This window comes from Clupea harengus, chromosome 3, assembly GCF_900700415.2.
Source record: "Clupea harengus chromosome 3, Ch_v2.0.2, whole genome shotgun sequence".
NCBI lineage: Eukaryota > Metazoa > Chordata > Actinopteri > Clupeiformes > Clupeidae > Clupea > Clupea harengus.
In genome coordinates, this window is record NC_045154.1 from 17,003,121 (window position 1) to 17,015,992 (window position 12,872).

Consider the following 12,872-nt stretch of genomic DNA (forward strand, 5'->3'; position numbering starts at 1 on the left):
CGCACAAACACACACACACACACACACACACACACACACACACACGTCCCCCTCAAACACATCCAAAACATGCACAGATCAACACCCTTCCCTCTGTGAAGACACACACTGCTGTAAACCACTACTGAAGCCCCATTGGAAACAGATGGTTGAAACTTGCTTCCAGACCCCATCACACACACACTCAGTTCTCCTGATCTCCTCGATTGGAAGGAATTTTTGGTAAGGATTACCAAATGTGGCCATCTCTGAGCACAACAAATGAAGACAGATGTAGTTTTCCATTTTTACAGGCTGTTTATGCCTCACACAGGCCTCCCCCTAGACACACACACACACACACACACACTCACACACACAGGGCTGCGCTCTTTCATGTCTTTAATGGAGACCAGGGATCGGCCTCTTCTTGTGGGCCAACACATTTTCCAATACTAATGATCAACAGTCGCTTCAGACACACACACACACACACACACACACACACACACACACTCACGTACATACACACACACACTCACACACACACACACTCATGTAAACACACACTCATGTACACACACACACTCATACACACATACACTCTCAGCTGGCTGTAGAAGTTAGGCTCTGTGTCGACAGAATAATGACAGCCTCGCTAACTGTGTTGCGGAAACCCTCGTGCCCACGTTAAAGCCTCTAAACGACCATGAAACTCACCCACCCACCCTGATGCCTCTCTAACACCCAGTGAGCCCCCCCCCCCCCCCCCCCCCCGGCTGGCCAGCCCCCCCAGGAGGCGTTTACACAGGAAGGGTGCAAAGGGGGGAGATCAGAGGGAGCGCCTCACTCAACAGTTGGAGCCCCGCGATTAATCTTTCCTGTTTAAGGCAAGGGGCGAGATCAGAGAGTGTGAATGTATGTGTGTGTGGGTGTGTGTGTGTGTGTGTGTGTGTGGAGGGGTGGGAGGGTCAGAGTGTTTGAGTGCAGTTGTGCGTGGGTGTATGTGTGTGTGTGTGTGTGTGTGTGTGTGTGTGTGGACATGTGTATGTGTGTGTAGAGGGGTGGGAGGGTCAGAGTTTGAGTGCAGTTGTCCGTGTGTGGATGTCTGTTTGTGTGTGTGTGTGTGTGTGTGTGCGTGTGTGTGTGTTTGCAATTTTCCTGGCATGAAAAGGATATTGTAAGAACAGACAGTGTTGATGAGGACTAGAAAGAAATCCTGCAGGTGTTTACGAAGAGACCTTATCAGACAGTCACATTCCTAAAAAAAAACTTTCCACTGGACAGAGTGGTTGGACAGTTTTATGCAAATGGTTTTCTTTTACACAGAAATACTCTCCTGATGTACGTGTTTACAGGCCGCCTTGCTCTTTGATTGACAGCCTGATGACGAGAGCAGAAACACACACCAGAACCCCCTCCAGGGAAGCGCGCTGATTGTTCCTCTGTACAGCGCGAGTGTGTGTGTGTGTGTGTGTGTGTGTCTGATTGTTCCTCTGTACAGCGCGAGGGTTCGAGTGCCAGGGAAAACACCGCACGGGCCCATGGGGAGGCTCGTCCACTAACAAGCACCAGATGATTACACAAACGGGATTGTATGTTTTGTCACAGTATATGGCAGTATACTGCTGCCGAGACCCCGAGCATCCCAGAAGCTCTTTCATGTTCGGTTATGTTAGATTCGAGCAAAGTGGTTGCAGATGTAGACGTGTTTTGAAGCCCTAACCGTCCACGGTGAAATATCTGACAGCGGAACGACTCGGTCCTCCCGCTGAAGGAAAGCAGCGTGTTGGCTACACACGGCAAATAACTGTCATTTTCACCAGAGTTCTGCCTAGTACCGAGACAGCGTCTAGGCAGAACACTCAGAGTGGTCATCTTCGGGAGAGGCTGCGGGGCTTTACAAAGTGACAGCAGCACACCAAACCCACTGGGGCATTGACAGTGTGCTGATGTGAATCCCATGTCTGAAAAACAAAGCACGTATGAGTGATGACAGGGCGGCCAGGACCAGCCATGTGGAACTGTGCTCGCTCTTCATCCCCAAGCACTCTCACTGGTAACTAGGGCACAATGTGGCCCCCTAGTGGATTCTTAGTGCATCTACATTTCCCTCCTGGCGCACCAGTGAGGGGTCACCATGTCACATAATTACGCGAAAGCTCAGAGAGATCGGTCACCAGGGTTCACACCCCTGGCCAATCAGGACAGAGGAATGGGCAGGGCTGCTCCTTGACCTCCCCTGATGCCAAACAGCCCATAATTGTCGCAGCTGGGCGTTTGAGGAGCAGAATGCCAGGGGTGATCTTGAAGAGAGCAGAGTCAGCAATGATTGAAGGTGACAGCTGTGAAGCAGCCCATTAAACCATGGCCATTAGGAGATGTTACACCTCCCTGAGAAAGCCGGTCATCAGACCCTAATAACGGCTGCATTATGGCAGTTAAATACACCTTAGAGAGGGGACGAGAGGAACGACACTGAACTCCCACTACCCCTCCACTCATACTCTGGGCTGCAGACCTAGCCTTAATTGATATATATATATTTATATATGCATAGATAGATATATTTGAAATCTAGTAAAAACAAGAACTTTACCTGAATCAGTATATAAGCGTATATATCATTTAACAGCCGTTTCAGTTTAAGAGCCGTTCTTAAGCAGTACTGTTGAGGTAGGAAGCCTGACTGAAGTTTGTCAAAATGGTAATTTGAGTACAACTTTCTCAATGGTTTTAGCTGTAAAAGGAAAATTTGCGACAAGTCTACAGTTGGTAGTTACACATATAACATCTTAGTTCCCTGCAACCTAAAAACACAATGGTGATGTGGCAGTTTTTTCCACTTTTAATCAGAACCATCACCTAAATACCTTAAAGCCCTTTCCCATGAAGAGAGAGTAAATCAGAGCAAGCGGTGACGTGTGACTAAGCGTGATGTGGGTTGTGGGATGGAGTGTTTTCGTTCTGTCCCCAGCGCAGCTCTTCATTGTGGCTCTTCAAATGGCCTGTGACACTGATGACTTCTGCTCTTCATTGTGGCTTTTCTAAAGGCCTGTGACACTGATGACTTCAGCTCTTCATTGTGGCTCTTCTAAAGGCCTTCAGCTCTTCATTGTGGCTCTTCTAAAGGCCTGTGACACTGATGACTTCAGCTCTTCATTGTGGCTCTTCTAAAGGCCTGTGACACTGATGACTTCAGCTCTTCATTGTGGCTCTTCTAAAGGCCTGTGACACTGATGACTTCAGCTCTTCATTGTGGCTCTTCTAAAGGCCTTCAGCTCTTCATTGTGGCTCTTCTAAAGGCCTGTGACACTGATGACTTCAGCTCTTCATTGTGGCTCTTCTAAATGCCTGTGACACTGATGACTTCAGTTCTTCATTGTGGCTCTTCTAAAGGCCTGTGACACTGATGACTTCTGCGGATGGTTCTGCCTGAACTGTGGCTTAAAGCTCATCTCTGGGGGGCGGCGTTCAGTGTGGAGGTGCGCACTGACCACAAGCTCAGACCACAGGGCCAAACGCCAGAGAGAGAGGGGGGGGGGAGACAGAGAGAGAGGGAGATAGAAATAGAGAGAGGGAGAAAGAAAGAGTGAGAGAGTGAAATGGAAAGGCACACACCGATGCTCTCGAACCCAAATGGACACCATGTGTGCTGGTCGTGTAAAGCCTGTAGCGGTGTGGAACTTGGAGTCCTGCGCTGTGAGCTGTAAAAACACACCCCAAGCCTGTGTGTGCGTGTGTGTGTGTGAGAGTGTGTGTGTGTGTGTGTGTCGGGGGGGCTCCGAGTCCTGTGCTGTGAACTCTAAAATCACACCACAAGCCTGTGTGTGTGTGAGTGTGTCAGGGGGCTCCGAGTCCTGCGCTGTGAACTCTAAAAACACGCCCCAAGCCTGTGTGTGTGAGTGTGTGTGTCAGGGGGCTCTAAAAACACACCCCAAGCCTGTAGTCACACTGTCACATGGAATCATTCAGCCTCAGAGTCAGAGAAACGAGACAGAAAAAGAGAAAACGAGCGTGTGTGTGCGTGTACAAGGGATCGTGTAAGCCTGCATGTGTGTGTGTGTGCATGTATAGTAAGTCTGTGTGTGTGTGTGTGTGTGTGTGTGTGTCGCAGAGTGAGGTCAGCCACCAATGAGCCAATGAGGGGGGGGGGGGGGGGGCGGAGCCTAGGCTCTTTGATGGCAGGTTGTTGAGAGGCATGGCAGCGCTGTGATCTTCAGACACGCCGGAGAAGAAAACAAGCAGAAGAGAAGAGAAGAGAAGAGAGGAGAATAGAAGAGAGGAAAGGAAAAAGAGCAAAACAGAAAAGAACAGAGGAGCAGAACGAGCAGAAGCATCTGGTTTTGGTTAGTGCTGTGGAAATCTCCAGACCCTGGTGAAATGCATTTGGGGTAATTACTCCGAGCAGCTTGGCCAGATCAGACCGCAAGGAACTAAAGTGGAAACCAATGTTGTGGTCGTGCTCCGCTACTAAACACGAGAGCACAGTCACAATAAAGGCACAGCCAGGAAGTGGGACTCTACTGAACAAATTGAGGTGGATAGAGGGGGTGGGGGTGGGGGGGTTGTGATGTTGTGGGGGGGTCGTGGTGTTTGGCGCTGCTTCAAAGCTAATGGAGTATTACGTTTCCTTCCTGTAAAACCCTGTGCTGAGACTGTCTGAGGCCTGAAAGAGACGCTGGGGAGGAAAAAAAAGAGTGTCATAAAAAACACCATCTTCCTTTCAATGCCAGAAAAGGATTGAAGCCAAGAAGACTGCAGCTCCTCCACTGGCTGACTGGTGTGTGAGGATCTCCCACACACAGGTGTGTGTGTGTGTGTGTGTGTGCGTAAAATCTGCCTTTCTTCGGTGCACTGGAAATAAATCTCCTTATCAGGGGAAATGAAAGGTGTGGATGAATGACAGCTCTGGATGTAATGCACTGCAAAAAGTGAAATCTTAGTAAGATGAAATATCTTCAATCAAGGCAATATATGCTTGTTTTTGTCTGACAAGATATTTCTTCTTACCAGGCATTTTTTATGTTAGAGCATTTCACTTACTTCAAGTGTTTCAGTCCTTAATTATCTTAATGAGGTTTTATTACTTGTTACTGAGATTTTATTACTGGTTCTGAGCACGTTAATGCTTGAAACTAGAATTACCGTAATTATAAGGCAGTATAAGTACAAAACTGCTTTGTCAAAGTCAGAATTTCTTATTTCAAGCATCTTATCCTTCTCATCTCTACATATATAAAAAACAGATAATGACCAAAGGAATTAATTGTTTTACAGCACAGCACAGCACAGCAATTATGTATTCCTTTTTTGCTTTAAGAACAGACTTTATCATCCTTTAGCAGGTTAAAGTGAGTGAGGAAAACGTGCTTATATTCAGCAAATGCTAGCACCAGCATCTTGAAATGAGGCTATTTGCTAGGCAATTTACCTTGAAATCAGTACAGCTACACTAAAAACAAGTATGTTTGCCTACATCCCCAAAAGATTTAAGAATTATTTTCTCAATATGTAGACAAATGTGCTTAAATTCAGCAAATGCTAGCACCATCATCTTGAAGTAAGGCTATATGTTAGGCAATTGATCTTAAAACCAGTAAACCTACATTAAAAACAAGTACATTTCCCCAGAAAAAAATATAAATATAAGAATTATTTTCTCAATATGTAGGAAAATGTGCTTATATTCAGCAGATGCTAGCACCATCATCTTGAAAGAAGACTATATGTTAGGCAATTTATCTTGAAATCAGTAAAGCTACACTACAAAGAGGTACATTTGCCTAAATACAAAAAAAATGTAAGAATTATTTTCTCAATATGTAGGACAATTTGCTTAAATTCAGAAAATGCTAGCACCGTCATCTTGAAGTAAGGATATATGTTAGGCAATTGATCTTAAAACCAGTAAACCTACACTAAAAACAAGTAAATTTGCCTAGAAAAAAATATAAATATAAGAATTATTTTCTCAATATGTAGGAAAATGTGCTTATATTCAGCAGATGCTAGCACCATCATCTTGAAAGAAGTCTATATGTTAGGCAATTTATCTTGAAATCAGTAAAGCTACACTACAAAGAGGTACATTTGCCTAAATACAAAAAAAATGTAAGAATTATTTTCTCAATATGTAGGACAATTTGCTTAAATTCAGAAAATGCTAGCACCATCATCTTGAAGTAAGGCTATATGTTAGGCAATTGATCTTAAAACCAGTAAACCTACACTAAAAACAAGTACATTTGTCTAGAAAAAAATATAAGAATTATTTTCTCAATATGTAGGAAAATGTGCTTATATTTAGCAGATGCTAGTACCATCATCTTGAAAGAAGACTATATGTTAGGCAATTTATCTTGAAATCAGTAAAACTCCACTACAAACAAGTACATTTGCCTAGATACAAAAAAAAATAAGAATGATTTTCTCAATATGTAGAAAAATGTGCTTATATTCAGAAAATGATAGCACCATCATCTTGAAATGAGACTACATGCTAGGCGATTTATCTTGAAATCAGTACAGCTAGACTTAAAACAAGCACATATGCCTAAATACAAGATTATGTCAGAATAATTTTTCTCAATATATAGAAAAATTTGCTTATATTCAGCAAGTGATAGCACCATCATCTTGAAATGAGTCTACATGCTAGGCAATTTACCTTGAAATCAGTACAGCTACACTAAAAACAAGTACATTTGCCTAGATACAAAAACATTTAAGAATTATTTTCTCAATATGTAGGAAAATGTGCTTAAATTCAGAAAATGCTAGCACCATTATCTTGAAATAAGGCTATGTGTTAGGCAATTTATCTTGAAATCAGTAAAGCTACACTACAAACAAGTGCATTTGCCTAAATAAAAAAAAAAATGAAGAATAATGTTCTCAATATGTAGAAATATTTGCTTATATTCAGCAAATGCTAGCACCATCATCTTGAAATGAGGCTATATGCTAGGTCTTTTATCTTGAAATCAGTACAACTACACTAAAAACAAGTACATTTGCCTATATACCCAAAAGATTTAAGAATTATTTTCTCAATAAGTAGGCAATTTACCTTGAAATCAGTACAGCTACACTAAAAACAAGTACATTTGCCTAGATACAAAAACATTTAAGAATTATTTTCTCAATATGTAGGAAAATGTGCTTAAATTCAGAAAATGCTAGCACCATTATCTTGAAATAAGGCTATGTGTTAGGCAATTTATCTTGAAATCAGTAAAGCTACACTACAAACAAGTGCATTTGCCTAAATAAAAAAAAAATGAAGAATAATGTTCTCAATATGTAGAAATATTTGCTTATATTCAGCAAATGCTAGCACCATCATCTTGAAATGAGGCTATATGCTAGGTCTTTTATCTTGAAATCAGTACAACTACACTAAAAACAAGTACATTTGCCTATATACCCAAAAGATTTAAGAATTATTTTCTCAATAAGTAGGAATATGTGCTTAAATTCAGCAAATGCTAGCACTATCATCTTGAAATGAGTCTACATGCCAGGCGATTTATCTTGAAATCTGTAAAGCAACATTAATAACAAGTATATTTGCCTAAATACAAAGAAATGTAAGAATTATTTTCTCAAAATGTAGAAAAATGTAGTTATATTCAGCAAATGCTAGAACCATCATCTTGAAATGAAGCTATATGCTAGGCAATTTAGCTTGAAATCAGTACAGCTACACTAAAACAAGTACATTTGCCTATATACCCAAAAGATTTAAGAATTATTTTCTCAATATGTAAGAAAATGTGCTTAAATTCAGCAAATCCTAGCACCATCATCTTGAAATAAGGCTATATGCTAGGCAATGTATCTTGAAATCATGAAAGCTACACTAAAAACAAGTATATTTGCCTAAATACAAAGAAATGTAAGAATGAATCTCAAAATGTAGAAAAATGTAATTATATTCAGCAAATGCTAGGCCCATCATCTTGAAATGAAGCTATATGCTAGGCAATTTAGCTTGAAATCAGTACAGCTACACTAAAACAAGTACATTTGCCTATATACCCAAAAGATTTAAGAATTATTTTCTCAATATATAGAAAAAAATGCTTATATTCAGCAAATGTTAGCACCATCATTTTAGAATGAGTCTACATGCTAGGCAATTTATCTTGAGATCAGTACAACTACACTAAAAACAAGCACATATGCCCGAATACAAAAGAATGTCAGAATTATTTTCTCAATATATAGAAAAATGTGCTTATATTCAGCAAATGATAGCCCCATCATCTTGAAATGAGGCTATATGCTAGGCAATTCATCTTGAAATGAGTAAAGCTACTCTAAAAACAAGTACATTTGCCTCAATAAAAAAAAAAACTTAAGAATTATTTTCCCGAAATGTAGAAAAATGTGCTTATATTCAGCAAATGACAGTTCCATCATCTTGAAATGAGGCTATATGCTAGGTAATTTATCTTGCAATCAGTAAAGCTACTCTAAAAACAAGTACATTTGCCTAAATACAAAAAAAATGTCAGAATTATTTTCTCGAAATGTAGATAATGTGTTAGGCAATTCATCTTGAAATCAGTAAAGCTACACTAATAACAAGAACATTTGCCTAGATACCGTAAGAATTATTTTCTCAATATCTAGGACAATTTGCTTAAATATAGCGATTTTTTTTACTCAGAACCAGTAATAAAATCTCAGTAACAAGTTATAGTACCTTATTAAGATACACCATCTTAGTAAGATGAAATATCTTAAATCAAGGCAATATATACTTGTTTTTTGTCTGACAAGATATTTCTTCCTACACTGCAAAAAATCAGCCTTTAAAAACAAGAAAAGAAAGTAAAAAAATGGGGCATATATCACTTAAAATAAGCAAAATTATCTGCCAACAGAACAGGAAGATTTGACTTACCAAGAGTTTGTAAAACAAGTAAAAATATCTAGCCTCAAAGAACCCAAATATACCCTTAAAACTAGTGTGGCCAGACTAAAAACAAGTACATTTGTCAAAATATTTAAGAATAATGTTCTCAATATTTATGAAAATGTGCTTTTATTCAGCAAATGCTAGCACCATCATCTTGAAATAAGGCTATATGTTAGGCAATTTATCCTGAAATCAGTAAAGCTACCCTTAAAACAAGTACATTTGCCTAGATACGGTAAGAATTATTTTCTCAATATCTAGGACAATTTTAAATTTAGTTCCGTTTTTTTATTTTGTATTATTATTTTTCAAGCTTTATTTTTTCGGCTTTTTTGCCTTTACTCAGATAGGACAGTAGGTAGAGTCAGGAAGCGAGCTGCAGGGAGGGATTGAGAAATGACCACAAGTCAGACTCGAACCTGAACTCTTACCTGTGTTCCCATTAATGCCCATTCATGGTGCAGGGTTGCTGCCGCTTGCGCCACAGCTCCATCCCTAAAACAGTCATCTGTTGAGGATATTGCCATTTGTTTTGGAGAGTTTTGAAGTCAAATGCTCTTACCCGGTAGGAAGAAATATCTTGTCAAACAAAAAACAAGTATATATTGCCTTGATTTAAGATATTTTATCTTATTAAGATGGTGTATCTTAATAAGGTACTATAACTTGTTACTGAGATTATATTACTGGTTCTGAGCAAAAAAAAAATCGCTATATTTAAGCAAATTGTCCTAGATATTGAGAAAATAATTCTTACGGTATCTAGGCAAATGTTCTTGAAAAGCTTTACTGATTTCAAGATAAATTGCCTAAGGTACTATAACCTGTTACTGAGATTTTATTATTGGTTCTGAGCAAGTTAGTGCTTGGAACTAGTTTCATCACCACTGGCAAGTACAAAACTGCTTTGTCAAAGTCAGAATCAAGACAAATGTACTTGAATTTGAGCTTAGATGCCCATTGTTTAAAGAAACAATGTTAAGACTCGAACCACATACACATATGTCTGACCATTGGACCCAATGATTTGATCTCTGATGGCAAATTAATCACATAATGCTGTTTAGGTGTAACACTGCGGTCTCTATTATCTCAATGATCAATTGCACATATGCATTGACTTCAAAACTCTCCAAAACAAATGGCAATATCCTCAACAGATGACTGTTTTAGGGATGGAGCTGTGGCACAAGCGGCAGCAACCCTGCACCATGAATGGGTAAGATGGGGATACAGGTAAGAGTTCAGGTTCGAGTCCAACTTGCGGTCATTTCTCAATCCCTCCCTCCAGCTCACTTCCTGTCTTGCTCTACTGTCCTATCTGAGTAAAGGCAAAAAAGCCGAAAAAATAAAGCTTGAAAAATAATAATTAGAAATTAAAAAAATCGTTGAATTTAAGCAAATTGTCCTAGATATTGAGAAAATAATTCTTACAGTATCTAGGCAAATGTACTTGTTTTTATTGTAGCTTTACTGATTTCAAGATAAATTGCCTAACATATAGCCTTATTTCAAGATGATGGTGCTATCATTTGCTGAATAAAGCACATTTTCAACATTTGAGAAAATAATTCTTATTTTTTGCATCTAGGCAAATGTACTTGTTTTAGAGTAGCTTACTGATTTCAAGATAAATTGCCTACATATAGCCTCATTTCAAGATGATGGTGCTATCATTTGCTGAATATAAGCACATTTTTCTACATTTCGAGAAAATGATTCTTCATTTTTTTTTATTTAGGCAAATGCACTTTTTTAGTGTAGCTTTACTGATTTCAAGATAAATTGCCTAGCATGTACTCATTTCAAGATGATGGTGCTATCATTTGCTGAATATAAGTACATTTTTCTATATATTTGAGAAAATAATTCTACATTTTTTGTATTTAGGCAATGCACTTGTTTTAGTGCAGTTTTACTGATTTCAAGAGAAATTGCCTAGCATATCGACTCATTTCAAGATGATGGTGCTATCATTTGCTGAATATAAGCACATTTTTTCTACATTTCAAGAAAATAATTCTTGAATTGTTTTGTATTTAGGCAAATGTACTTGTTTTTAGAGTGATTTACTGATTTCAAGATACATTTCCTATGTGACTCATTTCAAGATAATGGTGCTACATTTGCTTAATATAAGCACATTTTCTACATAGTGAGAAAACATTCTTAAATCTTGAGAAAATATTCTTACATTTGTTTTGTATTTAGGCATATGTGCTTGTTTTAAGTGTAGTTGTACTGATTTCAAGATATATTGCCTAACATATAGCCTCATTTCAAGATGATGGTGCTAGCATTTGCTGAATATAAGAACGTTTTCCTAACTATTGAGAAAATAATTCTTAAATATTTTGACAAATGTACTTGTTTTTAGTCTGGCCACACTCGTTTTAAGATACATTTGGGTTCTTTGAGGCTAGATATTTTTACTTTTTTTTACAAAGTCTTGGTAAGTCAAATCTTCCTGTTCTGTTGGCAGATAATTTAGCTTATTTTAAGTGATATATACCCCCTTTTTTTACTTGTTTTTGAAGGCTGATTTTTTGCAGTGTGGGGACCATATGTGGCATTACACTGCCCCCTAGAGGAGGGGTGTGGCGTTACACTGCCCCTAGAGGAGGTGTAGCCCCCAGGTCCTGTTTAAATGGGCTCCCACTCTACTTCCCCCCCCCCCCAAAGAAAAAGAAAAGTCTCAAATCTTTTTTGCAGGAGAGACTGATTTATCGACACAGTGCAAACTCTTTCTGCCCTACACAGTTAATCCCCCACACCCTACCTTATTTGCTCCCGAGTACAGGTGCAGATTGGAGGGAGATTACCGTGCCCAGCCACCTTCCCACTCCAGCATGGCTACAAAGGGGATTTTCCCTTATCAGGACAAACTGAATTCCTGACTCTGTGCAAACTCGGCCTTCTCCGCTAAATTAATCTGCTTTAATACTGCACTCTGAAGCACACGAGACCAGACCCGACCAGACTAGACCAGTCCTTTCTGTAAACACAGCACCTTTGGTGAGTCACATCCGTCCAGCTCGAGTTATTCTAGTTCAGCTCCATTTATTCAGCCCTAGTTATGACGTTCTGTACGACAGTTCTCAAGCCCTAGTTATGACGTTCTGTACGACGGTTCTCCTGCCACTTACCTCTGTCCCCACTTAGGATACCATGAAGGGGTTTGAAAGAGAACCGCTGCATTCATTTGTGCACCTGGATTATTTTGATCAATTTCTACTTCATTTACAGATCACAGATTGGAAGGGCAAACTGATGGTTTTTAGACGTCTGCCTTGAGAGTAGTTCAGAAAAGCCTGGGTCATAAGTGTGGTTGAGAGATGGACGAGCTGATGCGTCAGTCCTGGGTCATTGAGGTCAGATCTTGGAGAGGAAAAAGAGCCGTGGAAAGCATGACGCATGACACATTTCTTTTCATTCACTGAACAAATGCTTTTATCTGGCAGAAGTTAGCGTACAGGCAAAGCCCACATTAGATCAGGCAGTCTCCTCCCTGGGGACTGAGTCTATGACTCTGGTGTGATGAGCACAGAACCCTCCTCTGGTGTGATGAGCACAGAACCCTCCTCTGGTGTGATGAGCGCAGAACCCTCCTCTGGTGTGAAGAGCACAGAACCACAGAACCCTCCTCTGGTGTGATGAGCGCAGAACCCTCCTCTGGTTTTAAGAACGCAGAACCCTCTGGTGTGATGAGCACAGAACCCTCTGGTGTGATGAGCGCAGAACCCTCCTGTGGTGTGATGAGCGCAGAACCCTCCTAGTTTCACTGAAGGAATCCTGCCCCCTGGAGGACATTTAATTTGTACTCAAAGTAGCCACACTCACTTTATCCACGGCAGACTAGAATAATAACACAAACAAAGCCACACACAACAAAAAAAATAAAACATAATTTAACTTAATTTTACATCACAAACAAACTACCTCCCCATATTTATTTGATCACACT

At 39.9% G+C, this 12,872-nt stretch overlaps 1 long non-coding RNA gene across 1 annotated transcript; it reads left to right on the forward strand.

The window, feature by feature from the left end:
- Window positions 1-8,781: 8,781 nt before the first annotated feature.
- On the forward strand, window positions 8,782-9,496 carry LOC122132811. Its single transcript, XR_006152326.1, has 2 exons — window positions 8,782-8,820; window positions 9,413-9,496. It is a non-coding gene; the product is annotated as an uncharacterized LOC122132811 (long non-coding RNA).
- The last annotated feature ends 3,376 nt before the right edge of the window (window positions 9,497-12,872 follow it).